The sequence below is a fragment of the Diadema antillarum genome, unplaced genomic scaffold (genome assembly GCF_040938485.1).
Source record: "Diadema antillarum isolate AM-2024a unplaced genomic scaffold, OU_Dant_1.0 scf00000026, whole genome shotgun sequence".
NCBI lineage: Eukaryota > Metazoa > Echinodermata > Echinoidea > Diadematoida > Diadematidae > Diadema > Diadema antillarum.
Window position 1 is genome coordinate 983,034 of NW_027270915.1, and position 14,008 is coordinate 997,041.

Genomic DNA, 14,008 nt, shown 5'->3' on the forward strand with positions numbered 1-14,008 from the left:
ACAGACTGTAATGTGATCACAATTTAACATTCAAAAAATGGGAAAAAAAATTACCCACAACATTTCCTCAGACAATACCTCATAAGAGCTCATTTGTTTTCATTTTGCTTTTCAATTAACCCATTAAGGATGAGTCCCGAGTATACTTGGGCAAGCGTCTACATGGGAAATGCATGTTGTAGCAAAATCAGCCCGTCCTCAACGGGTCAATGTTGAAAGGTTTAAATGACTTTTTCTTTTTCCCTTTTACTTTGAGGTTTTTGTGTACCTAGGAATTCTTTGATAGGACTAGCAAACTTAGGAATTTTCATAATAAAATGTTATGAATAATATTTGAATTTTCCCTATTGTCATCTTCAGTATAATGTGATGAGTTATCAAATCAAGTCAGACATCAGAACATTAATCATTACACATGGAAAATACTTGCAGGATTGATGACATTTTTTTTTTGTTCAGATTACTTAGATAATCGATGGCTAGCTGACAATAAATAACAAAGGACATAGTGTAAGAGAATTCTAGCCTATAATATGTGGTACACATATACTATCAACAGAGGACCCACTTCAAAACAACTCCATAATATTTGAGGATATTTTCACTGCCATAATGTAAATGAAAAATGCGACCATCAAAACACAAATTCCTTGATAAATGATCCCAATCTTCATGTCACTTGCTGGAGATTGTAAATTCCTTGCTGCATGCGATCACATGCCATGAAAAGAGGGGAAAAAAAAAAAAAGCACAGCCGGAGGGCGATATATCAAAATACTGTCACAGAAGCACTGCCAATTTCAAGATCAAAGCCCCCTGAACAATATTTAGAATCCATCTTCTAGAATAGTACCTCGTTTTCCCTGTAATTTTAAAATGACTTTTTGACAGATGTAACAAAGCACAAATGTGTATTTTAGTATTTCAGCAAAAGCCACATTGATGTTTATACTGTGAGTCGATTACAATATTGAACCACACCACAATAGTTTTCCCTTCATTCATGATGAAAAAAATGTAGTTCCCTTTCAAGATCATAAAATAGTATTTTTTTTCTGAGTGCTTGTGATTTGCTCAGTGTACTTTTCTGAGGTAATTGACTATATTTCCCAGTTTTTATATTCCAGATTATTTGAATTTTCCTTTCCTTTATCTTCCTTCTGCTAAAGTTAATTGTATTATAATCCTTATTTCCACAGAAGTATTACTACTAGTAGTTTGGTATAAAATAGCTGTAGTAGAAAGTATGGTAGTAGTACACTGTAGTAGTAGCAGTAGCAGCAGTAGTAGAAGTAGTAGTAGCAGCAGTAATGATAAAAGTAGTAGAAGTAGTAGATAGTAGTAGTAGTAATAGTGGTGGTGGTAGTAGTAGTAGTAGTAGTGGTAGTGGTAGTAGTAGAGTAGTAGTAGTAGTGATGATAGTAATAATAGCAGTATGTATGTATGAAGGTAGTTGTATGTATGTATGTATGTATGTATGTATCACTCTGTACAACCCATACCAACTTTAGGTAGATCGTAGAGGTTGGGTCCATAATCTTACATAAGTTTTATAGGCTAAAAATAACTGGAGAGTAAATTGGTCGAACAAAAGACCGACTGAAGGTGAGGAGAGTTTGGCCTGCTCCTAAGCAAATTCCAAGGACTGCTAAATATGGCCAACCCAGGGCAATCACACCCTTACCAAAACATTCTGACTTGTGGTTAGAAGGGAAAAAAGCACATGATTTTTTTTTCTTAGTGAAAAGGCCCAGAGTCATCAGGAGCGAGCTGGTACAATTAGTCTGGCTTTCAGGCTGCATGCAATATTCTTTCCCTTGTCACTCAATGTCAGCATCACATTCAAGTAATGCACTCCAATAAATAGTATGAACATCAGAAGACTCCGAGCACCAGACTATTACCCTAGGGTCCATACGCCATATATTTAGCAAGTCTAATTTTCACGAATTGGGACTTCTCAATAATTTTGCAAGTTGTTAAATTCACAATCCTGGAGTGCAGTAAAGAACAGAAAAATGTACAAAGTATGTGTGCACATTAATTTCATGTCGGGATCAGAATCAATATTCTCATGTGTTTTTAAATTCGAGAATAGCAACCGACTCTGAAAATTTGTAAATGACCTCATCATATATACAGCATATACAGTACTTGGATATGACATATTATACATTAAGTACACACCAATGCTCTAGTCTCACTTCAAGACTGCAAAAAATGTTTGCTGATCAAGAATTATACTGCATGATTAGAAGAAAGAATCAATCCATGGGATGGATAAAAGGCTAATACAGGACTGCTATAGTTGTGGTTCCTTAACTTTGAATATGGTATTTATGAGGTTGCATGTGTGCAAAGCCCTGGACCAACCTTGGTGGTTTGAGAATTCAGGCACTCCCCACAAGCAGTCAATAGTCTTGGAATAACGCATCAAACAGTCTATAGAAACATTCCAGCTTGGAGAGTAACAGGGTGTTCAGACGCAAAAAAATTTATACTAGAATGGTATAGCTATACCAAAACAGTACAGCTCTATGATGAATTTATACGTCTGAATGCTGACTAACGAAACGACGTATAATGAAACGATGTATAGCGAAACGACGGTCAGAGCATCATTTCGAACTAGAACTTGATAACGAATCAGCATTTTACATGTCTATTATGCGTCTGAATGTATGGCGATCATAGAATGGTATAACTAGGCGGGGCTTAATGGGAGCGTGCATGAAAGGTGACCCTACACCAGTCACTCATGACAATAACAGCATGTACAGTGAGAAACTGCACATCTATACATTTTCCAGAACGGTCGAGATTAGCGTCTGAACGGTGTGTTGGCTATACGATGACTCTTTATACCTCATTTCTTTATCGAGTTTTGGTACAAACTGGCTTGCATCTGGACAGGGGGTTAGAAAGCTAGGTTCAACTTTGCACCTTTAGAACAGGGTAAGTCTTGAAATAACTCATCAAACAAATTGTAGAAACATTCCAGATTGGAGAGTATGTGGTAACTCAGAACAGCCTATTATTCTCTGGCAATGAACAGGACAACACAGTGTAGCCTTACTAACATAACCAAACCCTACCACCCCTATCTAACTAAAATGTACAGCCCATGTGAGCTGACCAACATAATGCATACATTCTATTACTGTAAAAGTTGATATTTTTGCGGCACAAATTTTTTGCGCTCAGCCCGGTAAGAAGAGTTTCGCATATTTCAATTCAGTGGAAACAAGATATCAGCTACTGGAACGTATGGCAAGCAAAAATATTTGCGTGTTTTTATATTCACACTAGTTTCTGGTTGCCCGAAATGCGCAAAAATGTCAACAGCGTGAAAATTTCCACTTTTACTGTACATAAAGCAAATATACTATATTATCTTATACATGTTATACTGATTTTGATTTCAATTACATAGATTAAAACACCAAAAATTCATCTATCCTGGTTGAGCACTAAAACTGATTCACATGAAAATTTCTGCCTTTTCACTATTTTCTCCATAATTGCCTGTAAGACTTTTCAATTCCCTACAGAGTTAGACCATGACACATTCTCCCAATAGCAGAAGTGGATTTTTTTTTTCTTTGAGAAAATGATATCTCAGAGGTTACATTGTAACATGCAACCCCTTGGTATTCCCTGTCAATATCAATGAAGACTTCTGTGCTCACGAGGTTCACTTTCTTGATGAAAATCTGTTTTGAAATGGCTGAAATATGAAAGAACAAAGTAAAACAAAGTGGTCCTAACAAGAGGTGGGTCTTACTTTTTATTAGAACCTCTTTGTTTTTGGATATCTTAGCCATTTCAAAACCAATTTTCTTCGAATAAGCTTTGAATTCCTTTGGGGATTGCATGAACTTTCTATTTTTACAATCTTTTATTATCTCACAAAAAGTGGAAACCTGAAGCCCAATCTCAACTACAGTTATACTATCCCTATAAGATCCCTTTAAGACTTAAAGTCCCCACATAACATTGCATCTATTTATCTAATATAATTTTACCATATATTAAGTTTCATACACACCACAGTAGATTGAAGAAAACATCACAGATTTTTAGCCCTTTGCTGTTCATATGTGATCCTTTGTTTGGTTGCCAAATTGTGTAAAGCCTGTTAATCACTACATCTGTAGAAAATGGTTCGTAAATTGGCAACATATTCCTAGAAGAATAAGGTTTGGTCTTCTCTCTCTCAATATGGCACATGTCTGTAAACTCGTTTTTTAAAATATTGTGGACATTTCATGAAATCTAACAAACTCATCTATTCCTCTTCCAATGCAAGACATGCAGTGAAATTCAGTGTTGCCAATTTGACGATGATAGGATGACATCTTAAAAGTGGAAATTTAAGTGGTGTTGAAATTTTCTCATATTTCACTCAACCAGAAACTAGCGTAAAAATAAAAGCACATGAATATTTTTGCTTGCAATTTGCTCCAGTAGTTGAACACGCAAAACTCATCTTATCCAACCGAGCACAAAAAATTACTTGTGCGAAAATATCCACTTATACAGTGTGGGCTAGGAAAGGAAGAGGAGGGTATAACATACTCATCAGGGGCAGATCCAGGAATTCTGTAAAGAGGGGGCGCCTTTACAAAATCAAAAGGGGGGGGGAGGGGCACACATCCCTCCCCATTTTTTCTTTTTTATTTCTTTTGTTTTAACAAAAAAAAATAAAAAGGGGGGGGGGGCGCGCCCAGTGTGCTCCCTCCTGTATCCGCCACTGGTCATTATACTGTGGCTTGTGCTCTACCTGGCCATTAGCCTTTGCTTGGTTGGACATACTATGGTATTATTATCCACTCTGCGTATATCTCTCTCTCCTCATACACACACAGACACACACACACACAAACACACATGAGAATACTGACATTCGTACAGACAAGGCTGGCTCTTTCTGAGGGCAACTTGATTAGGGGGAGAAGGGAACTCCATGTGTAAAGAATGACCTCTAGATGACACGTGAGGAATCCAGGGTCTCGGACCCCTATCCCATCATGCATCTGCTCTTACAACTCCTCAACGGTGTGGCTAGAATGATCGCATCCTGTGAGCAAACCCCCATGAGTTTTATATGCACTGCAACTGACAAAAGCTTAACTTGCTCCATCTAAATCTTGCCACTGAAAAAAAAAATAATTCTGTTGCCATGACAGCAAGAATTCTTGTATCCTGATTAAAATTTTGGTAAGATTATTATCATCTTCTTATAAAATGGTAAGTTGTGCAAAAGGCCCGTAACATATTGAGTATGCAAACATTTGACAAATATTTATTGCAAATTGTGTAAACTCAGTCTTACTTTCAGGTTAAAATCAAACAAAGTGACACGATTTGAAATGAATTTACCCTATGTGAAATTATAATTTCCCAGAGGGATAAGGAATAAAAAGGTAAGGAAAATTTGCTAACGATCATTTGATAGATCTATGTATCAATTGAATGTGTAATTATCCTTTCTTCAAAAAACATCAGAAATGTGCACACAACCATTTACTATAAAAAGAGTCCTGTTTGCATGCACCTTAATTCTTCAAATTTCACGAGAGCCAAGATTCAGGAAATTGAAATGCACAAAAAAGTTCTTGTCTACACTCTAAGCATTGATTGTTAGAAACAACTTATGAAAATTCCATGCTGCAAACAAGGCAATTGGCTCAATTCGCGAAAATTTCATGTCACAAAAATATCTTGCCCACAGTAAAATGAAATAAAAGACACTTCTCGATTAGCCACTCATGTAATTGCATTTTTCAGTTCGTGAAGAAATAAAAATACTAACGTAAATAGTAAATACTAAATAAATCCTACTAAAACACTGATCAATTCAGTGCTTTTTTACCTTGATGTAGGGCAATTTGTCAATCAGTTGCAAGAAATAAAACGGTTTTGTGGCTGAATCAAAGCAATGCTCTTCAATGATATCACTCACAAATTAGCATGAAATTGATTACCTTACAGGTGGAGAATGGATTATGAAATATTACAGCCACAGCAGACATGAAATTGAGTAGCAGCCGAGAGAAATGATGGGCTTTGCTGATATTTGCTCTGAGAGTTGGCTAGGATGTCACAGTCTTTCTTACAGGCATCCATATTCTTTTAAACTTTTCTGATCTATTCCATTTATGAAAAAACTCTGCTATCTTCTTTGATATGATGTCCAGATTCCATGGGAATTCACTCAATTTTGTGCCTAGCAACATAATAAATTCTTGTCTTTACGGCAGCTGAGATTCACAATGAAAATATTCCAAACAGAATAAAGTCTGACAGCCTGGAAAGAAGGCCAGGCATCCCTGGCTTAATGTGAAAGCTCAAGTATTTTCACAGCTTGACATAACAATGCTCAGACACATTTAGTGCTGGATACTAGCAGCAGTTATGCTACAGACATTGTTTGAACACTTAAGAAGACTAATCTACACATGCATTTTCACCAAAATGTGACAGTTTTAACAGTTTAACTGTAGGTTGGCCACATATTACAGTAAATTATTTTGCTCAAACCCAAATACACTACACATCTTTGTTATTCCCTTAAACACAATATGCTTCTATTGTTCCCTTAAACACAAGTTACTACATGTTTAATGTGCCTATATATAATTCTTCCACTACAAATTAGTAACATTTGATGAAGTCAATAAACACATACGCAAGATGATTTCTTTCTCTATGTTTTGTTGAAGAAATATTAATAGTAATAATCCAAATGAAATTGAAATGTACTGTATCAAAATAGGCATAGTATAATGCCCTTGCATTTTCATTAAAAGAAGGCAAAAATTTGTTATGATACATTGTAACAACAACACAAAGCTGAGCGTGAAAATGTATTCCTTGTATCATATCCCTTTCCTATCAACATTTTCTCCCATTCAATAATCTGACACAAGGCTGTGTAGAGATTGTAAACTTCACTTGGCGCTACCCCAGACCAGGGCTGGGGAAGTCAGACAGCTGAGCTGGCACACTGCAAAAAGTTCGGTGTTAAATAGTGAACACCGAGCTGGTGTTAAATTTTTGGTGCTCATTTATGGTGTTAAATTAACACCTCCGGGTGTCATTTCCAAATTTTAATTTTTTTTTTTGAAGAGTTTCTTAGTAACTGCACTTCTTGTTGATTTTTAATTTAAACAAGACGATCAAGAATTTTACATTAAAATACTACATTTTTGAAAAAAAGTGAAAATAAATTTACACCAAAGTAACACCAGCTGGTGTGGTCTCTTATTGAAGCTGGACGGGTGTTAAACCATTGGTATTAACACCAACAAATATCAAATCAACACCATGTGGTGTCATTTTTGAATTAACACTAGTACAGTGTCAAAATAACACCAGGTACAGTGTCAAATTAACACCACGAAGTGTCAGGTGAACACTTTTCAACACCATCACAGTGCATTTTTAACACCAGTGGGTGTGGTCCTCTATTGAAGTTTGATCGGTGTTAGATTTAACACCCGTGGTGTTAAATCTAACACCGATGTTTTTACAGGGCATGTTCACATCAAAACCTGATAGGCAGCTGCGTGACCTGGATCGTCCAAATCGGCCAAATCGAGGCTTCCTCATCTCCTGGTCTCTGAAAAGCCTCCACTCTCCCCTCCCCCCCCCCCCCCCCACCCCACCCCACTGGTTTCAAGTTACCAATTATGCTTCACAGTATGGGGCTGTGCATGCCCGTACCCCTGAAAATATCTTCAAACAGTACAACAAAAGCCCCCGTGGAATGATCCCAAGTTGTGTGACAAAAAAAAAAGAAGAAGAAATTACTGACGACAATGTGGGGTTATCACAATACTGATTTTCCTTGTTGGATTGCATTTTGTTTTTGGAAACAAATTTCTAAATGTGGAATTTTGTGAGAAAGAGCACTTGGATAACCAGTCTGTTTTATCTACAAGCAGAAATAATTGGGTAATTCAACGAATGAAAAACTAAAAAAATACATAACATAACACGGTGTACATCATTCAACAAAGTCAGAATAAATAAAGCAGTATTCAGTTATGGATTGAAATGGTAGTACTAGTACTAGTAGTAGATGAAGAAATAATTGTATGGTGATAGTAAAGTTATAAAAGTCGCATTACTAGAAGAAGCAAGAACAGCGTAATAGCAGTCAAAGTAGCAGCAGCACCAGAAGCAGCAGTAGTAGTAATAGCATTAGTTGTTGCAAATTATGTCAAATCTTTTCTCGTACAGTGAGGCATGTCATAACTCACATTCAAAAGTTTTCCCCAATTTTTAAGACAGCACAGATTACTGTAATGTTGGAATGCTTTACTCAACAGTTGAAACTTGGTCTATTATTTTTTTTCTCTGCCCTTTTCCATTTCTCCCTTTATAAGGGCTAGGATATCATCTAGAACTACTGTGTTAGAGCATAATCAAAACTTAAAGTAATTTGAATAGTTTATGAGAAATTGAAAATTTTGTTCAATCCTTTTCAAGTATAGCTTACTCTCAATATCCCCAGTGTATTCTTTTTTCTTTTCTTTTTTTTTACCATACAGGGGATAGTTTTTCAATATATTTTTTAAGTTTGATTCTGGGAGCATTCAGCTCCACATCCAATGTCTCACATAATGACTGCATGCCGCGCTGGTAATCCGGGTAATCGGCAATCGGTATTGACGTGATTATCTTTGCGATCTGGCTTGCGGAGCAGATTACAGGCAGGCTAGTCAAACATAAAGAAGGATCGGCCAGGAGGGAAGCCATATTTGTCAAGGGGGTCAATGGAACAGTTCTCCCATGGGCCAAGAAGTTATGCATGGACGAGGGACGAGATTGCTCCATACACTCATAATATAATTTAGCAAAGAGGGTATAAGATAGAGTCTGTTTTAAAAAGCTGTTGATATGGCTTTGACCACAGACAACTTTCTAAAGAATGCAGATCATTGCTTAAGTAATTACATTTAATCGATGGTTATCATGGTATTCTTATGATGTAATCAAATTCTTATAATGAGTGATTGCGCCATCTGCTTTTGCTACTATTCTGAACAGTGAGAGGGAGAGATAGATGGCTCCAGGGGGAAGGGGTGTGGGGGGGAGGGGGCATGGAGACAAAGAGAGCAAGAGAGAGAGCCTGTGTGTATCTGTATCATTCCTCAAACTACTGTTTAAAGCAAGATATTTTTGCAGCATGAATTTTTGCAAATTGGGGCTGATAGTCTTTTTCGTGGAATGAAAACTTGGCAAATTGCTACTGGCTCTCAATGCACACGTATAGGCCTAGAGTAAAAGAACTTTCGCGTGCATTTCAATTCCGTGAATTTTGGCCCTTGGAAAATCAAAATGCATGTGAACATTTCTGGTCTTCCAGTACAAACAGCCATTAAATCAAACCCTGGTTGTGTGAATAAAAGCTACTAGAATGATGTGCAATAACATATTTTTGCTCAGCAAAAAGAAACAAAAAAATAGAACAAGGCTTCCTCTCACGTCATACTCTATGGAATAAAGCAGTTTACCCTTGACACTTTTTTTTCACACACACACATACAAAAACCAAAACAGAAAAACAAGTTACAACATGTACCCTCTGAAAACATACTGGTTGTGTCATATATGCAAGTTTGGAGAATTCACAAAAAAGAATAACTAAGCTTGACAAAGCCCTAAGGCAAAGGCAAAGCTCAGACAGAATGCAAAAAGTCACTTGTAAGCTTACTTCACCTTTAACTCTTTATGTGCCATTGTGGAAACCCCCTGAGTGCCACATTATTCTGAGGTCACAATGCAATCATACTTTTGGAGAACATTCTGTATTTAACATCTATACTTTTTATAGCTTTATATGGAATTGGATATGCACTGAGCAAAGTTGTTGGCGATTTATTGATTGGTTTGGGTGGGTTTGTGCGTTTGAGCAGAATATGAGAAGTTGGCATACTGTCGACTGAATCGGGTGTGCGAATGTGGCACATAAAGAGTTAAAGGGATGGTACAGTATTGGTGGAGATAAGAATTGGGCTTTTAACTTTTTGCGAGATACCATGAAAACATTTATGATACAGTACAGAGCATACCATTTTAAGAGGAATTCAAAGTTTATTTGATGAAAATCGGGTTTGGAATGACTGAAACATCCAAAAACAAAGTAAAACAAAGTGATCGTAATATAGTGTACCTGGGTCCCATACTTTATTAGAATTGCTCTTTTTTGGATATCTCAGCCATTTCAAAACCAATTTTCATCAATTAAACATTTGATTCCTCATAGAATTACATAGATTTAACACCCGTGGTGTTAAATCTAACACCGATGTTTTTACAGGGCATGTTCACATCAAAACCTGATAGGCAGCTGCGTGACCTGGATCGTCCAAATCGGCCAAATCGAGGCTTCCTCATCTCCTGGTCTCTGAAAAGCCTCCACTCTCCCCTCCCCCCCCCCCCCCCCCCCCCACCCCACCCCACTGGTTTCAAGTTACCAATTATGCTTCACAGTATGGGGCTGTGCATGCCCGTACCCCTGAAAATATCTTCAAACAGTACAACAAAAGCCCCCGTGGAATGATCCCAAGTTGTGTGACAAAAAAAAAAGAAGAAGAAATTACTGACGACAATGTGGGGTTATCACAATACTGATTTTCCTTGTTGGATTGCATTTTGTTTTTGGAAACAAATTTCTAAATGTGGAATTTTGTGAGAAAGAGCACTTGGATAACCAGTCTGTTTTATCTACAAGCAGAAATAATTGGGTAATTCAACGAATGAAAAACTAAAAAAATACATAACATAACACGGTGTACATCATTCAACAAAGTCAGAATAAATAAAGCAGTATTCAGTTATGGATTGAAATGGTAGTACTAGTACTAGTAGTAGATGAAGAAATAATTGTATGGTGATAGTAAAGTTATAAAAGTCGCATTACTAGAAGAAGCAAGAACAGCGTAATAGCAGTCAAAGTAGCAGCAGCACCAGAAGCAGCAGTAGTAGTAATAGCATTAGTTGTTGCAAATTATGTCAAATCTTTTCTCGTACAGTGAGGCATGTCATAACTCACATTCAAAAGTTTTCCCCAATTTTTAAGACAGCACAGATTACTGTAATGTTGGAATGCTTTACTCAACAGTTGAAACTTGGTCTATTATTTTTTTTCTCTGCCCTTTTCCATTTCTCCCTTTATAAGGGCTAGGATATCATCTAGAACTACTGTGTTAGAGCATAATCAAAACTTAAAGTAATTTGAATAGTTTATGAGAAATTGAAAATTTTGTTCAATCCTTTTCAAGTATAGCTTACTCTCAATATCCCCAGTGTATTCTTTTTTCTTTTCTTTTTTTTTACCATACAGGGGATAGTTTTTCAATATATTTTTTAAGTTTGATTCTGGGAGCATTCAGCTCCACATCCAATGTCTCACATAATGACTGCATGCCGCGCTGGTAATCCGGGTAATCGGCAATCGGTATTGACGTGATTATCTTTGCGATCTGGCTTGCGGAGCAGATTACAGGCAGGCTAGTCAAACATAAAGAAGGATCGGCCAGGAGGGAAGCCATATTTGTCAAGGGGGTCAATGGAACAGTTCTCCCATGGGCCAAGAAGTTATGCATGGACGAGGGACGAGATTGCTCCATACACTCATAATATAATTTAGCAAAGAGGGTATAAGATAGAGTCTGTTTTAAAAAGCTGTTGATATGGCTTTGACCACAGACAACTTTCTAAAGAATGCAGATCATTGCTTAAGTAATTACATTTAATCGATGGTTATCATGGTATTCTTATGATGTAATCAAATTCTTATAATGAGTGATTGCGCCATCTGCTTTTGCTACTATTCTGAACAGTGAGAGGGAGAGATAGATGGCTCCAGGGGGAAGGGGTGTGGGGGGGAGGGGGCATGGAGACAAAGAGAGCAAGAGAGAGAGCCTGTGTGTATCTGTATCATTCCTCAAACTACTGTTTAAAGCAAGATATTTTTGCAGCATGAATTTTTGCAAATTGGGGCTGATAGTCTTTTTCGTGGAATGAAAACTTGGCAAATTGCTACTGGCTCTCAATGCACACGTATAGGCCTAGAGTAAAAGAACTTTCGCGTGCATTTCAATTCCGTGAATTTTGGCCCTTGGAAAATCAAAATGCATGTGAACATTTCTGGTCTTCCAGTACAAACAGCCATTAAATCAAACCCTGGTTGTGTGAATAAAAGCTACTAGAATGATGTGCAATAACATATTTTTGCTCAGCAAAAAGAAACAAAAAAATAGAACAAGGCTTCCTCTCACGTCATACTCTATGGAATAAAGCAGTTTACCCTTGACACTTTTTTTTCACACACACACATACAAAAACCAAAACAGAAAAACAAGTTACAACATGTACCCTCTGAAAACATACTGGTTGTGTCATATATGCAAGTTTGGAGAATTCACAAAAAAGAATAACTAAGCTTGACAAAGCCCTAAGGCAAAGGCAAAGCTCAGACAGAATGCAAAAAGTCACTTGTAAGCTTACTTCACCTTTAACTCTTTATGTGCCATTGTGGAAACCCCCTGAGTGCCACATTATTCTGAGGTCACAATGCAATCATACTTTTGGAGAACATTCTGTATTTAACATCTATACTTTTTATAGCTTTATATGGAATTGGATATGCACTGAGCAAAGTTGTTGGCGATTTATTGATTGGTTTGGGTGGGTTTGTGCGTTTGAGCAGAATATGAGAAGTTGGCATACTGTCGACTGAATCGGGTGTGCGAATGTGGCACATAAAGAGTTAAAGGGATGGTACAGTATTGGTGGAGATAAGAATTGGGCTTTTAACTTTTTGCGAGATACCATGAAAACATTTATGATACAGTACAGAGCATACCATTTTAAGAGGAATTCAAAGTTTATTTGATGAAAATCGGGTTTGGAATGACTGAAACATCCAAAAACAAAGTAAAACAAAGTGATCGTAATATAGTGTACCTGGGTCCCATACTTTATTAGAATTGCTCTTTTTTGGATATCTCAGCCATTTCAAAACCAATTTTCATCAATTAAACATTTGATTCCTCATAGAATTACATGCTCTTTCATATTTCATATAGAGGTTTCTCAGTATTTCACCAAAACATATTAGAAACCTGAAATTAGGCCTCAACCAAAACTGTTCGATCCCTTTAAAAAGGAAAGAGGGATGGGGAGTGACGAAGAGGACACACAATGCACCCCTCTTCCAAAACAGAGGGTCCTCTGTCACCCCTCATTGTAGTGATGGTGGTGGTGGAAGAGTCTGTTTGTGTGCACCCATACATGACAGAACCTCTCTGCATCCAGCAAAGTCTCTGTCACACACACTGGGAACATATGAAGCAGCTGGAGTTCAACTGCCTCCCTGCAATTTGTGGGTGCATCCATCCACTCGCTTCTGGCACAACTTTCATGGAGTTTGGGAAAGTTGATAAATGTAAAGTTGATTTGATTATGGAGTTTAGAAACAAATTTCTGAAATGACCAAAATAAGAAAAAGAAAAAGACTCTGAACATATTCATCAGAAAAGGGACTACTCCTCTATACACATATTGATGGAAATAAACTGGACAATAAGAATACTCAAATAATTGAAACGTTTCTCAATTTCTTCCTTACAATATCCACCACGACTGATTTTAAAGCAGGACCCTACCAGGAAAGTATATAGGCAGTAGTGTTGAATATCAAATACAATGAGCAGAAAATTATTACAGTCAGCAATAATGACTTCTAAACTAGATGAGAAACTATTCTAGACTGTGGCAATGACTTAGAATATAATATCTGCAAAGCAGACTGTTAGTTTCACCAACAAACCTTCCAGCTTCAGATTACATCTTAATCTAATAGCAAAAGGTTACAGTGACTTGACTGAACACTGACGAGATTAGAAAAAAAAAAACCATGAAAAATATGCAAGGTAAGCAAAATTATGGTAATGAAGCAAATTGAAATCATCATGAAAGATGAAGTGTTTCA

General features: G+C 37.0%; 1 protein-coding gene across 1 annotated transcript in view; it reads right to left on the reverse strand.

Moving 5' to 3' along the window:
• The window catches only part of LOC139734513 (uncharacterized), a 106,311-nt gene that overhangs the window by 61,658 nt on the left and 30,645 nt on the right, over positions 1–14,008 (reverse strand). The gene's annotated exons all lie outside the window — the stretch shown is intronic.